Source organism: Triticum dicoccoides, chromosome 1B (assembly GCF_002162155.2).
Source record: "Triticum dicoccoides isolate Atlit2015 ecotype Zavitan chromosome 1B, WEW_v2.0, whole genome shotgun sequence".
In the NCBI taxonomy this organism is placed as follows: Eukaryota; Viridiplantae; Streptophyta; class Magnoliopsida; order Poales; family Poaceae; genus Triticum; species Triticum dicoccoides.
In genome coordinates, this window is record NC_041381.1 from 249,643,230 (window position 1) to 249,662,750 (window position 19,521).

The window sequence follows — 19,521 nt, forward strand, 5'->3', positions numbered from 1 at the left end:
AGTCAAGGGGGCGAATCGGTTCTTTTTTTTGCCCGGACACACTTCCTTGCGTGCGAAGATGTAGCTGGTGGGTCCCAGCAGTCAAGGGGGCGAATTGTTTTGTTTTTGTTTTTTTGCCCGGACGCACTTCCTTGCGTGCGAAGGTGTAGCTGGTGGGTCCCAGCAGTCAGGGGGGAAACATTTTTTTCACGAAATACGGTGGCCCGTCTGGTGGGTCCCCACTGTCAGGTGGAGGAATAATTATTTTGCGTGTAATAAGGAGGCACTTCCTTGCTGCGGCCGTGGACCCAGCTGTCAGCCTCTCCACGTACAGTCCACGTCCGATGGAAGCCGTTCCTTGACCATGTTCACCAGGCCGTGCCGAGAGCACCAAGGCGGTCGACGACGGCGAGGCCTAGGAAGGGGACGACACGGAGACGAGGAAGACGTGGCAGTGGATGCCCACGCGTAGAGGAGTACGAGGGTTCATTGGTTCGCTGCGGTGTGAGGCTGCCGTCGCCGCAGAATAATAGGGGGTGTGGGCGAGTAGAGGGACGGCCTGGCCAGCGGTGGAAGTAGTAGGGGCGATGAGACCTCAGACGCATCGCAGCCGGCCACGGGAGGCAGGAGCACGAGGCACAACCGGCACTGGTTTGGGCAGCTGGAGCAAGAAGACCAGAGGTTGAAGAAGCACTACGGTCGTTGGATGGACATCATACGGTCACTGGAGCTAGAATCGGGCATATTGACTAAGTTGACAAAGCCCTCCGTCCCCGTCAACTTAGTAGGCCCACAAGTCAGCCTGCCACTATACTGGGTCCCAGCTAACAAGGGGAGTATTCATTTTTTTTGTGCGTAATAAAGAGGCACTTCCTTACGTGCAAAGATATAGCTGGTGGGTCCGAGCTGTCAGAGTCGGCCGCGGGGAGGAGGGAGCAGGCAGTCCCGCCGGCGCTTGTTTGAGCGGCTGGAGCAGGAAGAGCAGAGATTGAAGAAGCACGACGGCCGTTGGACGGCCATCCAACAGTCACTGCTTGTGCGTCAACCTTTTTTTGAGGAAAGCCTCAAATCTATGGAAAATAGCATACAGCCCATCTTCCATAATTTCTAATAATTTACAACCCATTTGCTAATTCTTAAGGTTTTTTTGGAGCCCATATTCTTTTTGTTAGCATTACAGCCCATATTGTGGCCACGGTTAAAAAATTATACAAAATTTTGCATATTTCGGTGCGGTTCGAACTGTTTTTAATCCCGAAATTTCGACTCACATTCAAACTGATTTTAAAAATAAATGTATATCAATATAAAATCCAACAAATTCTGCACGCATAAAAATTAATGTAATTTCAAATCCCGAAATGAAAAGAAAAAGATATTTGAAACTAATTGCCGGTTTGATGTGTTTTAAAAATGTACAACCCATTTCTAATTCTGATGGGCCATTTTCTCGGCCAGCCGAATGCAAGCTCTCCTCGTCTTGAAATATTTGCAGCCCAACCGGCCTGACAAAGCGACTTACTTGGCAAATCACAAAAAAACTAGGCTGTGGCCATGGACCCAGCTGTCAGCCTCTCCACGTACAGTACTCTTCCGATGGAATGTCGTTGACCACATTGACCACGCCGTGCCGAGAGCACCAAGGCGGTGGACGATGGCGAGGCCTAGGAAGGGGACGACGCGGAGCCGGGGAAGATGCGGCAGTGGATGCCCACGCGGAGAGGAGTACGAGTGTTCACTGGTTCGGCTACGGTGTGAGGCTGCTGCCGCCGCAGGGCCTGGCTAGCAGTGGGAGTAGTAGGGGGCGATGAGGCCTCAACGGCAGCACAGACGACCACTGGAGGCAGGAGCAGGCGGTCTCCCCGGCGCTGGTTTGGGCGGCTGGTGCAAGAAGAGCAGCGATTGAAGAAGCAGCAGGACCTTTCGATTCAAATCCAACGGTTACTGCTGCTAGAATTGTTTGTTGAGTAAGTTGACAAGCCCTGCGTACGCGTCAACTTAGTAGGCCCACAGGTTAGCCTCCCAACCGGTGCGCCCCAGATGTCAGTGGGAGGAATCATCTTTTGCGCGTAATAAGGAGGCAGTTGATTGCGTGCAGCCAGGCCAGCAGAGGGAGTAGGGTGGCCGGGGAAGCCTGCGCGGCATCACAGCGGGCCACAAGAGGAGGGAGCAGGCAGTCCCACCGGTGCTTTAGGCGGCTGGAGCAGGAAGATCAGAGATTGAAGAAGCACGTCGGTCGTTGGATGGACATCCAACAGTCACTGCTGCTAGAATCGAGTGTTCACTGACAAAGCCTTGCGTAGACAAGTCAGCCTTGAAATTTGTGGCGTGTACAGCCCATTTGCTATTATTTTTATAATTTTTACTCATTTTCTAATTCATATGGAATTTCTTGCAGCCCGTTTTCCATTTTTAGAATTGCTGGCCATTTTCTGGTCAGTACCAGGGTCAAAAAAAATTAACTAAATATGTGGGAAATTATGAAAAATTGCAAATTTTTACTGGGGAACGAAATATTCTTAATCCAAAAATTAATAGCCATACTAAAACAAATTTAAAAATAAATTAGTACTATGTCATGTTAAATCCAATGAAATACGTATAAGATATCAGTGAAGAACAAAAACAAAAAAAAACTAATATCCCATTTGCTATAATTTTTTTTTTGGATTTTTCAACCCCTTTTGATATTACTTCTAACAGACATTGACCATACTCTTTCACCAGGACGGAATGCATCCCTCCTCGTCTTGAAAGATTTGCAGCCCAGTAATTCGGAGAAAAAAAATAGGCCTAGCTTGGGTATTCTTCAAAAAGAAATGCTGGGCTACCTATTTTCCCAAAGAACTAGTGCATGAACATTTAGCTTTATTTATTTATTTACTTATTTATGTTTAGGGGACCATGAGCATGTACCTGGGACGGATTCATGTGAGAGCCCCCCTTCCAGTTAATTATGGGCTTCTCTATTGGGCCTTCATCAGTGGGCTGCATGTTATCAACAAGTGGAAAACGTGTTCCGTATGAAAAATAGTATGAGCTACGTATAGTACGGGGCACTAAAGGATCGAACCGTGCAACGACTTCCAAAAAATTGTGTTTGTCATTCTAACAACACATTTATTCAACCAACAGATGAAATATACTATTGGTTGTACATTGAAAACAGCAGCAGCAGCAACCAGGGCTGGGGGTGCAACAGAAGCAGTAAGCAGGCCAGAAGAGTGAAGACGCAGCTCTCTCTTCCAAACCAAACATCAGCCATCATTACAAAAGGGCTACCAAAAAAGAACAAGTGTATGCATCAAACTAAATAAAGATCCTACTACACCAAGTGTACGCATCTAACTAACTGGCTCAGTTAGACATTACTATTTCTTAAGCTGTGGAGATTGGCTGACGGCTTGAACCAGATGGGTGCCTGACGGGGGAAACTCTAGCCAGTAGGTCGAAGTCTGATACTTCCGACCCTCTCTCCTACTTTGGGCTGCAGAGCGTGGTGGCACATATCAGGGTATGGTGCATGCAGAGACGCATGGTACGCTGTGTACACACAGTTTTGCCTGATGAACGAAACCGTGCTGCCATCATGATCCTTGCCATCGGTTATCTCCTAGTTAATCGGATAATTCAGTCCGACAAACAGAGAGCATGTACCAAGGCTACTTACCAGCCTCCAGTCAAAAATTCCTGAAGGCCCAGAGAAGCTGGGATCCTGCTCAAAGACCTTGCAGTGACTGTGATTGTATTCCGCGAAACAACACGTCCGGTACGTGCGAACGATCATGAATCTTTTGCCGTCGTCTGATTGAGCCAGGAACCACCTGCAACTGCCATGCCGCTTTTCTTTGAAAGGTTCTGGGATTAGGAAGGGTAGGGACACCAGGCAGCCTACAACATCATATCAAGTTGGAGTCAAATAAAAAAGGGCTCTTGATTTAGTCAATCTTAAGAACAGCATGTTATGAGCATGAATATTTTTCAGTAAATGTTGACAGTAATATAAGCAACCCATCATGATATCATAGGAAAGTAATATACTGCTATAACAGCCGTTTGTAGCGATGACTGGAGTAGGCCAGCAATACGTCCAACGATAGAAGGAGTCGACAGCGTAAATGAAGCCCGTGTGTTCAATGGCATCAGAGAACCATGGAGGATGTATGATCCTGCGATGGACGTGCAAATTTATCCACTTACCGCAGTGACCTATCAGATAGGCGAGACTGTGGTTGAAGAACGCAATTAGCCTGAAGTCTTTAAATTTCGCAGATCTTGTGGGCACTTGGCAGATTACAACCTTGAGCAAATCAAACTTGGTATCATGTTGGCTACTGTAAGATTCCGAGTATTCTGGGCCGCGGTGCCAAAGCAGTGTAGTGTTAATCGAAGGAAGGGGGGTCAATCGCCGGGTGTAGACCTCCACGAGCATCCAGCTGCCGCGACCGTCGACGAGAACCATCCAAGACGTGTTCATGCCAACCCAGTACATACCGTTAATGTAGTTGAGGCTGACGGGGATCGGATCACAGTGAAGGGGGTTGATGCTCGCCACCCTACGATCGTTATGCTGCGTGACACGCCATTTCTGAAGATCAGGCGGCATCAGCAAGCAAGGAGCTGGCTTAAAAAGCTCTGGCCTGAGGGCTTTGAGTAAACGGTACAGCCCCGACGAGCACTCGGCGAGCGGCATGGTACTGAGATTGTCCACACGCGAAACAATGAGCTTGATTACCTCTGTGGGGAGTGAATTCCAGCCACTCTTTTGGCGGACGCTGCTCGGTTCTGCCATTGTTAGTGCTTGGGTTTCAGACGAGGGGGGAGGCGCCTTAGCGGGGATGGAAGCTTGGACAAAATTATGTGCGGACAAAGATGGAGAAGCGAATATGTGCTGCGGGAAGTGGACAGGTGATGATGACTACAGCACGCCGCTTGACTTACGAGACACATACCAGTAGCATAGGGTCATATCGATGCCAGACAACTTGTTTGATTGATCACAGTACTGGTACTCCCTATAGTACCTACTATAGTACTATGCCCTAACTTGCTTGAGTAGAGTAGTAGAGTAGGACTCTGCTCTACTACTAGCACCGGAGGAGTAGTATATTCTAATCTAAAATAGTTACAAACTTCAATGCCCGAGCGTGGAACGACTACAAACCGTGCTCAAAGACCGTGTCTACGTGGTGTTTGGACTTATATACAAAAAAATAGCAAGATGCCCGTGCATTGCACGGCACACCATCATCACCAACTCAGTTTTTTCTCTACTCCTACTCCTATAAAAGGCTCAGTTGGTGATGATGGAGGCGAGGAGGCGTGTTCAGCCGGGCGTGCAGCGGACGACGCAGCACTATTCGGTTTGTTATAAAAAACAAAGAAGAGTAGTAGAGATAGAGACATTGGGAGGAGCACGAGGTTGTGGGAGATAAGGATGAACGAGGCAAGGCCTTATCTGTAAATGTGGAGAGAGGTGCGGGTATCTTTTGTAAAATTGTCATAGTTGTCTTTCTATCCGTCAGATGTAGATCAGACGGTCTATATTACAAGATGGCAGGCATACCATCATCACCAACTCGGTTTTCTATAAGAGTAGATATAGATATAGATAGATAGAGACTAGGGAGTACTAGTAAGGACACCATCTACTGCTTCGTGTGCTACTGCGCGCCATTCGGCGGCCGCAACGTCCCCTACAGCCACTCCCTCCTGCGCTCCATTCGGCGGGCTGTTGAAATCTGGGGAGCGCACTCTCGCGACTGCTGGCAGCCACGACTTCACCGACGACAACTTCTTCCCCGACCTCGGCAACCTCTTCCTCAATGACATGGGCGACAACCTCAACGCCAACGGTGCTGCTCCCGTTGCACCGTATGTGTCTCTGTCCTTCCTGTTTGAAATCGTGGTAGAATTCATGTTTCTACTATGTATCCTACTACTATGCTAGTCCACATGATTAGTTTCATCTCTGTTATAGCCATCATGATTTATTTTGTGCTTATTCGGATTAAATCTTGTAGTAACTTGCTCATATAATCAACTGGCACAATGTCCCCTACAGCCACTCCCGTTTCATGGACGGCCTAGTCGATGCCTCCAAGGAGCCCTTCGTCCACTACTATGAGTGCCCGATGCCATTTTGTGGCTCGCCGGCGGACATGGTGCATCACCTCACGGATGCGTGCAGCGGTCACTGCTGGCCCTTGGCAGAGAACATCAAGTACAAGACGTGCTACCGATTCACCATGCCGGAGTCGCTGGAGGATCACCGCCGCCTTCTAGTCTCGGAGGAGGACGGCAGCATCTTCCTCTTGATCGTGGGCACCGGCGAGGCCCGCGCAGGCCGCCGCCCCGTCTCTATAATGTGCGTCAGGGGTGACGCCGTTGATGCTGACGCTGACACGAGGCCGATGTACGAGTGCGTGGTCAGTGTTACTACCGGGCAGCGACACCGACCTCATCGAATGGACTTGGACTCTGGGGAGCTGGGACTATCCTGCCAATGTGGACTTGGAAAACCCATGGCATCCTTTACCCGCCGACGCGGTGCACGGGCACTCCAAGGAGGTTCACCTGGACATACGCATTATCAAGTTAAATGTTGATCATTAGTCTTCGCTCAATGTAATCCACTGTCTAAGCATGTGGAGACTTCCATGCAGGATCTTTCTCTATTGGAGTATCGCACATGAATAAAAGTGAATTTTTAATACAGTACTGGTGAAAGACTTACGATGAACCATTTCTTACATCTCCTCTGCCCCCTTGCAAGTCATCCTGATTTAATCCCTCCGTCTAGATGTATAAGGGCATGGTTAATATTACTTAATAGTATAGCCAACTGTTGACTATAAGAAAGTGCCAGGTCATCTGTAGCCAACATGTATAACAATCGATACTCAAAAACTAATTCTTAAAGATCATTTCTTGCAAAGCACAATAAGTGTTATTTCTTCACAAGTTTTGGATGCAGGTTGAACAGTTGAACACTTTTGTTTGTAAAAGATACCTTTTTATCTATTTCACCCGGATGTTTGTGAGCTCTAGAGATGAGATAATATCCGAAGAAACCTATCGATACCCGTTACACATGAGATGACCCCCACATCCTTTGTCAAAATAAACAACTCCCCGATCAATGCATTTCACTCTTCGGTGCAACGCACGGGCACCTTACTACTATAGATTAGTACGACCAAAAATTGAACTAACATTATATATAGTACGATAAATACTGATGCATGTCACCTAAAATTATATCATTCAAAACTATGTTCAAATATGAATCCAACGATATAGTTTTTGTTGACATGCAGTAACATTTTGTCAGTTAAATCTTCAGTCGAATTCAATGGGGGACTAATAAACCACGACCGATGTAGTACAAGTGTAGAGGGTGGCGCTGCATGGGAGTCTCACCTCTCACCCCGCTCGTGGCGCGGCAGTAAAGCCGTCATATCACAAAACCCAACCACTCCCAGTAATAAGTGGCCTGGTAAAATAAACGGACAAGCAACCATCACATCCCTCCATCTTTTTTGCATTTCATCTCTCTGCATTTACTTTCTCCGGTTCATCTCGCACACTCGATCCCTAGCTACTACTCCTAGGACCAGTTCTTTTGGCGGCTTCCCCAGCTTTTCCCACAAGACTAGTCACAGTGGAGAGTAACAATAAGGTGCCTCACTCATTTATTTGGGCTTCTAAACTACTACTCCGTCCTGGTTTATTCCTCACCATTGTAATTTGTGCTAAATTTTGACCAAAGATTTAACTGATAAAATGTTACTCCCTCCGTCTAGGTGTGTAAGTCATCTTACGAAAACTAAATAATCCCAAAACACTTAGGCGCGGTGCATTAACTTCTACCTCATTTCTTGTTTTTTGACATATCAACCTATAAGAGATAAAGAGTGTGCATGCTTTTAATGACTTGAGATATCAAACACGACATGCAGTGGTTAGTTCATTGCATGCAATACTATTAATTAGCAAATAAACATTAACGTTTCTCGTTTTCTCCTCCTCCTTGGTCACGGTGCACAACCTAAGATGACTTACTCACCTAGACGGATGGAGTAGTGCATGTGACATGCACTAACATTTCATTAGTTAAATTTATGATCAAAATTTGACACAGATTACAATGGGGACCAATAAACCAGGACGGAGGTAGTAGTTATGGGATTACTAATCTAGAAGCCTAAAAGAACTGGCCCCTGGTACTCCTATTAGTAGTAGTACTCAAGTTGGAATTCCAATTGCACGACACAACTTGTTAGGCAACAAAATTCGATACAGGGTGTAGGAAGCGGTTTGGCAATTTGCATGCCTTTCCAACCAGTGAGATACTCCATACAAAGTACGACATAGAAATAACCACAGAGAAGGAATCTAAAAGTAAACAATCAAACGAGCATTTTTGCATTTGTTTTGCATTGAATCGTTTCACAAGCTTGACTAGTGCTGTTTTTCTACTTTTACAAAAACCACATCGTAATGTTAAAACGTGCATTTGCACATACATAAGTAATAGTAGTACTCCCTCCGTCTAGGTGTATAAGTCTTCCCTCCTTCTTGGTCACAGTGCACAACCAAAGATGACTTATTGACCTGGACGGAGGGAGTAGCACAGTCTGCAAGCATATATCGAGAGAGACGTGTAGTGCGATAGTATATAGTAAAGTTTGTGCTATATGCACATACTTGCAAAATGCGTACGAATACACAAGGTTTCCAAAATTTCTCTTTTACATACTTAATTAAGGACGCTAAAAATTCCTGAACGTTCGGGATTTATCATTTGCGTCCTAAAACTAATGAGAACGCCTTACGAAACAAAAATTATACTCCTCCTAAAAGCCACGGCGCTCGCAGAAGCACTTGCGGCGCGCCACGAGTGCCCTGGTGCACGGCCGTTTCCCAACACGCCGACACAACGCCTCTTCCTCAGCCTCGCAACTCGCGAGGTGCTGATTGACGGCTTGCTGGCGGGCGAGCGCGATCTCACCGGTGTGGTGATCCAGCGCCAATAGGTACTCCTCCTCGCTGGAAGCGTGCACCCGGTCCACGTACCGCCAAGCGTAGATGAGGCGCTTGGGCCCGACTGCACTCAGGGCGTCGGCACGGGCGTCCTCCGCCACCCTCACGGCCCTCGCATGAGCATTCTGCCAAAGCGCCAATTGCCTGACTCTCTCGGACGCGACATAGGCCTCCCAGGCAGCTTGTTGCGTGGTGCGCTTCTCTTCCTCGCCTTCGTCTCCGCCTCTATTTTTGGCGCGCTCTACTGGAGCCAAAGCCTCCCACAAGGCAACATCCATTTCTTTCCAAAACTCCTCAAGCCTGGGGGGGGCTCGGCGGGCGGCATGGCGTTCTCCTCGTAGCGGGGAGCCAATGCGTTCTCCGACGCGTGTGCTAGCGAGATTGGGAACGCCGACGTGTCCACCTCGACGCGTCGCGGCGAGGAGCGGAACACCGATGCGTCCTCCTCAACTAGTGGCGGCGAGGAACGGAACAGCGACGCGTCGCATCGCGGCGAGGAGAGGAACGCCGATGCGTCCTCCTCGACTAGTGGTGGCGAGGAACGGAACGGCGATGCGTCGCGTAGCCGTGAGGAGCGGAACACCGATGTGTCCTCCTCGACTAGTGGCGGCGAGGAACGGAAGGCAACGCGTGACTGTCCGTGCAGTGCAGCGAGGGGCTCCTAGGGCTTGGGAGGGGCGATGCCATGGTGGTCGACGTGAGAGGGATGGGGGAGATAGAGATGAACGTGAACATGAGGGGAGGAGATAGCGATGTCGTGGGAGGCGCAGTATTTATAGCGAGCAATGGCACACCTACGTAAGATATGGACTGAGCTGTACTAACTTAACTGCAGGTCCAGTTACGTCACTGACATGTGGGCCGAACCCCTGTTGGGCCCATATGCCAGTGACCCAATGCACCTGCAGTTAAGTAACAGCTACGTGGGCATATTTGTTGGAGTAAATTACGGGGGAGCGAAGGGGTGGAAATATTGCTGGTCACAACAGATTGGACGAGCGTGGGGGGAGGAGAGTCAGGCATGCATATTTTTTCACACGGGATGGAGTGGTGGGACCGCCGGAGGGAGAAGGAGAGTTTGGCAGGCATATTGTTTCCACACATGGAGAGGAAAAGATTTGGAGACGAACAGGCTTCCTGTAGGTATGGGGAACGGTGCATAATAAGTCATCTTGCATGCCGGGCTAGGTATAGTCTCAAGTCATTAAAAACATACACGCCCCACACATGTTCATATTTCAAGGTGCACTAAATTATTGCATGCGATGATTAAGGCTGGCTATAATGGTTGTATCTTAGCTGGTATCATGCACACGGGAATAGCAAACATGCTGATGTGGCAAAGAATTAAAGAAGAGAGGGGGGTTAGAGTAACTAGTGTTCTTGCATGCATTGGTAAACACATTTTTTTGTGAAGAACGACAACACTAATTGAGTAATTTTGCAGACTTCAAGAACTATTCTACTGCCTCTACTATCTTGCTAAGAGTAGGTGAAATTTTTGAATCGAGCCCTTTAAACTAGAAGGGAGGTAGTGGTACTCTAATAGCTAACCTTGTTATGATGACAAGATAGGACATGGCACGCACCTGGACGGAGGAACTAGGCTGCATTGTGCATTTAAGTTTTGTCTAAAGTCAATGTACCTCTACTTTCACCAGACTTATAGAAAAATGTATCAACATTCACAATGTCAAATCAATGTTTTTACACTCATTATAAAACGTAGTTCTTATACTCATTATAATCAGTATTGTAGATATTGATATTTTTAGTATAAATTTGGTCGTGGGATTTCATTGATGCCTGTCAAAGCGTGGAGGAAGCGGAGCTTAGGGCTTGCATTGCCGGTCTCTACATAGGTATTTCTCTTCATAATCCTGTAATTTTAGAGACTGATTGCGCTTTTGTGGTAGCGTCTCTTGCATCGGGGGACTATGACAGGTCTGCTATGCGTGACCTGAAGATGAAAGTGTTGAGCATCTCGAAGTTGATCAACAATCTTCAACTGTCAAAGATTAGCCGTTCGGCCAATAAGGTGGCACACTTAATCGCTAAGTATAGCTTCGACAATAGATTAGATGGTATTCTTGTAAATAACGTACCACCCTTTGTGGTGAATATTGTATCGAATGAGTGTACTGGTGTGGCTGGTTAATTAATATAAGGTGGTGTTCAAAAAAAAGTATAAATTTGGTCAAACACTTTGCAAACGGTTGACGGGAGTAAAAAGGACCAGAGGGAGTATCATGCATGCGGAGTAGGCAAAAAAATTGCTCAGCTGGTCGAAGTCTCAAAGGGCGCGACCGCGCGAGGGAGGCGAAGGTCGTGGGAGGCGCGCGGTTGACGGAATTAAGTGAAGTTACATCCATGCGCTGGCATGGTGTGCGAACAGGCAGAAGCTATACCGTCAGGCCTATGATATGGGTCTAGTAGACATGACATCTAGTGGGTCCCGCATAATTCTCGAGAACTCTTTGGGGGCTTGCAGCCGTTTATCCACCGGGCAAGCCAGCAACCCCACGCCGTTCGCATGCCCTACTCGTCCCCGTCTTCTACCTTACAACAGTTCGCTCCCAGTCGTCCCGTCCTTTCACATTAGTTCGCTCCCAGTTTTTGCGGGGTACAACATTTCAACTTCTCCTAAACCTCCTCCAAAATCCATGGCCTCCCAAATCTCCATGGTCGCTGCTGAGTACCAGGTTAGAGCCATCACCGGTGATCAGTTCATCGTCATCTACACACGTGGATCCACGATGGTGAAAGCATGGCTTGCTCGCTTCCTACGCATGTTCAACAATTCAACGTATGAGTGGGTCACTGGGCTAGATGTTGAGTACACCACAGTCCTGGGACGAGAGAAGGATCTAAAGGACGAAGAGAGGAAGAAGCCCGCCGTGATCCAGGTTTGCGTACATAATGTTTTCTTGGTCTACCACATATGCCATGCCGATGTTGAGTGCCAGGATTTTAAGAACTTCCTCAAGGACAAAAGAGTGAAATTCGTTACTGTAGGCTTTAAGAACGACAGGGATGTCCAGCGTCGGATAGGTCTCGTTGTAGGCCAGCCCTTCGATCTCCAAAAGGCAAGCCTGGTGTCCTCCTCTCAACCTTCAATGCTGACCCTGGCGGCAGCCATGATTGATCCTTCATACGCTAAACTGAAGAAACCTCATCACGAGTTTCATCATGCATGGGAGTCGAAGACATTAGATGAAGATCACATCCTGTACGTAGCAATGGATGCCTACCTTTGTTTAAATATCTACAAGCATTGGATGAAGAAGCAGAGCCCAGTGTCCGGTTCAAGCAAAGAAGCATCGGCGAAGAGGAAGAGGAAGAGGGACGAGGACGAAGTCGAGGACGTGGACTCGAACTCTGAGTAGGTGGCAGTGCCGTCGCTCATGCTGGTTCTACTGCAGTATCAAGCGGACTAGTTGCTTAGTTTATTTTCAAGGGTGTGTTGTGCTTAGGCCCCAGCATAACTATGTTTAGTATGTTCTTTCTTGTTATTTGAACTCTTTAGTACGTACAGTAGTACTAGTACTATGTCTTACTGATGTTCTTCTTGCAGTTGGTACTACTGCTTGTATCTTCGTGTTCCTACTGTACTTAACACATTCGTACTAGTAGTATAATTTGGGTCAGTCAATTTGTGAAACAAGTTCGACGGAGCGAAGGAAGAAGACGGCAGAAAAGGTAGAAGAAGCCCTTCTGGCCATCCATGTTGCATCAAACGGCTCACATGAGTCGACTGACCCAAATTGCTCCTTCAGATTGCAGGATCCAAGTGGCATTCAAGGTCTCGAAGGTAGATTCCGCGTCCGTACCCGGTTTGCGGGCTCGACGCGCGCGCGACCGGCTTCCACCGCGACAGCCACCATGTGAGCCTCCTCCGCGCGGGCCGAGACGACAATGACACGCTAGTTCCTCCTCGCCAGCATGCTGGAGCACGCGCTCGTCCTCCTTTTCGTGCGCTGCGTGCATAGACGCAGCTCCACCAGCTGCTCGCGTGCTTGGCAGCGCGGAGGCATCACGAGGAGGGACTGCAGACGACGTGAGCGGGCGAGCCTTCGACTTCATGGCACAGGGATGGCGGCAACACGGTGGTGATGGGCGAGAAATTGTTGGCCGGAGCAGGCGGGCGCCGGCATGTGCAACGGCAGCGGCAGCATATTGATGAGTGCGCGTGTGGGAGCTTACTTTAGTTTTATATAAGGTTGGTCAAACTTAAAAGAAAACTGTACTAGTACACGTAAACATTAGACTTAGGCAGCGCTTTTATTAGTTAGTACCACAGCCACGATATGGAATCCTGTGCAATCGCGTGAACCGCGGTCGCGTGGTCAATCGAACGGTGCGTCACCGTGTCGCGCTCGAAGGACATCCACCGAACCTTTTTGTGTGTGTGAAAACAATCCTCGAATATTACTCAACTTTTTTTTCCTGGGAAAGTTCTTGACGCTGCAATATTTCCATATATTTGAATTTAGCTCCAGTTCGTGTTTATTTGGATTTGGACGTTTTAGGTGCGCCCTAGTTTTTTTTAATACTGGTTTTGTGTGTGTGACTGAGAGAGAACGTGTGTATGTGTCCATATGTGTGTTGTGGCGGAAGGGCAATGTGGAGAGGGTGTGCGTGTGATACAGACATAGAGAGGTGTGAATGTGCAAATGATCATGCATGAGTGAGACATAGACAGATGCCGATACATTGTGTATACATGAGAGAACGGTCTTCTAGTTTACTTGTGTGTGTGTGTGTGTGTGTGTGTGCGCGTGTGTGTGTGTGTGAGTGAGAGAGAGAGAGAGAGAGGGAGAGAGAGAGACAAAGAGAGACAGAGAGAGAGGGAGGAGCATCCATACCACAACAACCATCTCTCTCGATTCGTCTGTCCCTCGCACGGTCGCATGCAACACATGCATCAACGCGCACATTTTGACACCCTCACCCGGCCCCTGTCCACCTCAAGGGCCGCACAATCTCTTCGTGAATACCCATTTCTCTCCTTAGGTTTGTTTTCTCTCAATATCTCTCTCTCTCTCTCTCTCACACACACAAACACATGCAGCACAACACACACACTCCCCCGAGCACACAATTCATCCCCATCCAAGGTTATACGGTGACCACTCTCGCTTGTGCTTCTTTGCACCCCAACATGCACAACACCTCAATCTTCAAAGAGGGCATCGAGCAGATCGAAGATGGCGACCACACCGCGCTAGAGAATGCGGGGTCATTTGGAAGGAGGGTGATGTGACGACGGCTGACTGACTCCTCCCCCACCCTCTCTCTCTTGCACAAAATTACCAATCCCTCTCTCCCCCGCACAAAATTGTCAATCCCTCAACCCATGAGATCCGTCCCCTCTCGTCCATGTTTTTCCAGCTCTCTCATCAAACATGTTGTCTCTTATCCTTCCACGTATACAGAATCCGGATGCACAGGCATCTCACGTATATTACATATCTCCATCTTTCTCACAGACCTAACTTCTTCCTCTCTCTTTCTCTCTCTATCTCTCTCTCTCTGTCTCGTTAGGTTTGTCTCCTACTCTCTCGTCCACATCATACAATCTTTCCCGCCCTATCTGCTCCATCTTCAAAAGCTCTCTCTGCACGTTTCATTCACACATTGGGATATGTCAAAAATGTTGCTTCTATAATGGCTGATGTAGAGTTATGGTTGTTTTTGTTGCATCCTACAAAGTAATAACTATGAAATGCATTTAGATTCTCATTTGACTGAGATAATGTGAGTTTCAGCATGTTGTGAAGTACTATAGACCTTGTATACATCTTGGGATTCGACAATGATTGTAACTGTTGCATTGTATAGACCATTACATTCGAAGTCAATAGCCTAATATATTTATTTCACAATTTCAACAAATGATTAGTTCACTACAAACTAAGAAAACAAATGTGTACTCCCTCCATTTTTATTTAAGTCCTCGTATTAGCATTGGTCAAAGTCAAGTTTTGTAAACTCTCAGAAAGCTTATAACAAAAAATATTAACATATACAATAACAAATAAATACCATTAGATTCATTATTGAATGTAATTTCACATCATACATATTTGTTATGGTAAATGTTTATATTTTTCTATAAAGTTGGTCAAACTTTAGGAAGTTTGACTTTGGTCAAACCTAATATGCAGAGTTTACTACTACTACTTGCTAGTTGCTTAGCCGAATCACTCAACACGCCACACGGGGAGTCCAGTGTCACAAAATTTTGAGGTCGGTGGGAAAATGTCCCGCGACCCTGATTCGAGCAGTGGGAAGTTACCATCATAGCCTTCGGAACAGGCCTACGGATGACGCTTGGTAGGGGGCTATTTTTGTAACTTCAGGTTCACCCTACCCAGCCAACCCCACCCCAGCACCTAGAGTAGTACACCTGAATACTCCCCATTTTCTATCCCCACTGCAAAATAGACTTCTCCACGGCACTGCAGCCTTCGTGCTCCTCCCCTTTACATCGGCACACTCGTCCAACGCAGCGCATCTGCCTCATCGATGACCTCGTACGCCGCACTGGAGCCGGTCCACCATCGTCGTCGTACACGGACCCTCTTCCCCGGCATCGTCTTCCACGGTCTCGGCTCTGCTTCCCGGAAGCTGACGCCAAGCACAGAAGTACCACCGTCATGGACAATGAACTGACTCCCGTTGCCGACCATGACTCACAGAGGCCGCCGCGACCATCGTTCTCCTCCTCGATTGGTAATGTGTGTATTGAATCACTTAGCAGTACATGTGCAGTTCCAATTTTGTTCATAGCTATCCTTCAAATTTCCTGGGTGCTATTGTTCCCGAAAAGTAATTGGTTATAGCCTCCATTGTCCAACAGAATATCAGCTTGTAATTGTGCGTCGCTCCTGTATCGCGCTGTGCTTGGGTAGGTTTTTCATCTACAACCAGTAGTGTGGCAAATGGTGGAAAGGTTTTTAGAACTAGCAAGATGCCCATGCGTTGCACGCATCAAGATGCATTTGTATGAGTAGTTTATCTTGTGGGAGAAAAGGATGAACGAGGGAAGGCCTTATTTGCAAATCTAGAGAGGGGTATGGGTATCTTTTTACAAAATTCCCATTTCTTTCCTTCTTATCTGTCAGATATAAATCAGACGTCCTATATTGCAAGAAAAAAAGCATAGAGAAAAAAAGTAGACAGTAAAGGAAGTAGAGATAAATATTAAGTATTAAATATTAAATAAATATAACAGTACAGAAGAGAGTAGTGATAGCAGAGACGTCGGGAAAGGATCGCTCGCGCGCGGGAAAAAGCGGCCGGGCATGCGCTAATTTTGGCGCGCGGCGTCCGACGCGCTTTATAAAATCCAACGCCCTCCCACCGCTCTGTTCCTTGCCACCGCTCTCTCCCCGCTCTGTGCCTCGCCACCGCTCTCTCCCCGCTCATTTTTGCCTTGCCGCCGCCGCGCCACCATGTCGCCGCGTCACCGGGAAACTTGGGGATACCGCGACATCCTCGCGCGCCCCTCCGGCGACTTCTTCGCCGATATCCGGTTCCGCGGGATGCGCCTTGGCCTCGGCAATTTTGACACCGCCAAAGAGGCCGCCCACGCGTACGATGAGGCGGCGTGGCGCCTCCGGTGGCCTCATAGAACATTGAACTTCCCCAACGTGCCGACGCGGGAGCGGGCGTAGGAGGTCGCGCCTCTGCCGCTGCTTAGCACCGACGAAGATCGTCGCGACAACAGGAGGCGGGAGCACCGTCTCGGCACCGCCGAGATGGGCGAGGAAGCCATGGTGTTGTGGCGCCAACACTTCCCGTAGGACATCATCAACGAGCGTGAGTTCTATGCGCAAAGGAGGGCGGGGAGGGCGGAGCAAGCCGCCTATCGCAAGGACAAGCGTAGGCAAAAAGCGGATGCTCAATTCAACATGAGGCCAGGAGCAGCGTCGCCCTGGGAATCCGACGACGATCGGTGTCTTCACGCCTACAGTCAGAAGTCGGAGGAGGACATCACCGAAGAGGAGTCGGACGACGAGGAGTAGTTGAATTATCTTTTTTTATCTATCTATGCTTAGAACTATCCTCTACTCTATCTACTTCTCCATATCAGCACTGTAAATGCTTTTTTAAAGTGTCGTGCATTGCAATTTTGTTGGAGATGCTCTAACATGGCAGACGAGTGCTTTAATGTTGCCCACAAGATGCGCGAGTATTACTAGTAGTGTAATTTTCTTGCCATGTCGAGATTTTAAAACCACGAGTGCGAACATGCAGAGGAGCAATGAAGACCAAACACGGGATATTCGGAACATCTTCAAGGAGTGTGGCAAGTTAAAGAGGAGCTGCACCGAACCTGTAAAACGAGCTTTGGTAAGTAACACCCTTTCAATTACTTTCGTGTAGCCTCGTGTTCTTTGATGTGTATATGTTATAGTTTCTGTTTCTCTTAAGCGTGGTGTTCTTTGATGTGTAATAAGAAGAGTCTTAATTGTCCTAATGCTTTCGTTTTTAGCTTGATGTAGGGAGTGGGTGTTCTCACCTTGTAGTCTGTTTTTATTTTTATTTTCCTTTTGAATTCACTTCTCCGAGTTCTGTTTATCTGGCTTCTACTAAATGGATCTTGGTTGCTCTGAGTATTGATCTAAAAAAGAAGTAACTTCATGTCCGGATGCAGTTCCTGCGAAGAGGGAAGTATGGTCAACCTCGAGATCATGTTTCCAAAATGAGACTGGATTACACACAAGGTGCCAGTTCCCTAATGATGCTGGATTAGACACAAGGTGCAAATTTCCAGATGATGCTGGATTACACACAAGCCAGGTGGAGTCGTCAGTTGTTCGTGTCCTCGTGGCATTAGTAAAGGCTGAAAGAAAGCGTGCAACAACCCTTAAGAATGTAGCTGAGTTCCTGAAGAAGCGAAAAGAGCAATCAGATGCTCTCTTCACCCAAGCCAAAGAAGAGATGGAAGAAGCCAGAAATAACCTAGCAGAGGCAGAGCAGGCTAGGCGTCTCCTCCTATCTAAAACTGTTGTCAATACAAAATTTCCTTCATAATAGCTAGGTTTAAATGTTTATCCAGTCAGCATGCCTATTGTGATGTCCGTGCATCTACTGATGTGGCACAAAATGTTTTTTCGGGTCATGTAATAATAGCAATTACTTTCCAAACAATAACAGACGAAGCATTGGACATGGTATAGTTCACGCGCACGCCCGACATTCCAAGTTCAACTTCCACATCAAACTCATGTTCACAGATATCTGCACATTTCATACATAATGTCCACAACCATGATTCATTTCAAAGCCAAAAAATGTGAGGAGAGTTATAAATAAAGAAAAACCTCTACTAGTTCCTGCTACCAGTGCGAGCGCAACAAGTCAAGACCATGCGTAAATTAATTTTATTTTAGTCATTTTTTGTGTTCTAAAATGCCTGCCGGCTCGCGGAAGGATGTGTTGCCGGCACACGCGCGGATTTAATGAAGGCAGGCGGGGCAGTCTTAAGCTGGTTGCACGCGGCGAGGAGGCGTGCTCAGCCGGGCCTGCAGCGAGTGCGGCCCTCTTGGACGGCGCGCCTGTTCAATGCCTGCGCTATGAGAGGTCGCGTCCGTGTCAGAGCAATCACTCCCTCCAGTCCTTTTTTGTTTGGGTATAACAAAATCTCGTTTTCCATTCACATTTTACAAGTAAAATTCGTGGACAAACTTTGACCCAAAGTACGATGGGGACTAGTAAACCAGAATGGAGGTAGTAGTTTTTTTAATCAAAGAAGGGTTTCCCCTTCCGATTTTCATTACTGAAAACCAGCATCTAAATCTAAACCATAGTATTTGCCCTAGAACTACCAGGTTCAACATCTCGCAACATAAACCCATACAACCTCCATCGCAAAAAAAACCATACAACCATACGACAAGGAGGTACGTAGTACTATGAATTCCATTTTCGCTCCATACCAATCGTTCTAAAAACTACTTACTACTTGCAACGCGCCATTGAAAATCGGAACTCTTAACCCCGCTAAAAACGATATTTTAAACGTGGCTACTCGATCCGTGGCAACTGGCGAGCCACCGCGCTCCAAGTCATTCACCTGTGGTCCCGACCATCAACTCCTACGGATCAAACTATCACGCGAGCTAACTATTCCTACAAAGGTGCTACACCATGTACCCGGTACCCGCGAATGCAGCAATCGTGCACCTAGGGTTTTAGGGTTTATTTGTTAACGTCGCCTTTACGTAAAACTCATGTGTGCGAGACAGTGAGAGGCCGAATGCGTGTGTGCGCCTCTTCTCTTCGTATATGTACTCCACTGTTTGTCTGGTGTCCAAAAAATTATAATAACTACTAGCAATGTGCCAATGCGTTGCCACACGATCAAAGTAGACTAATACATATTCACCGATTTGATAGAAAAAATTCTAGTTTTGAAATACGTATATCACTAAAAATATGTTATGTTTCACTCAAAATATATTCCTTTGGCGGTTTTGATGAGATAAG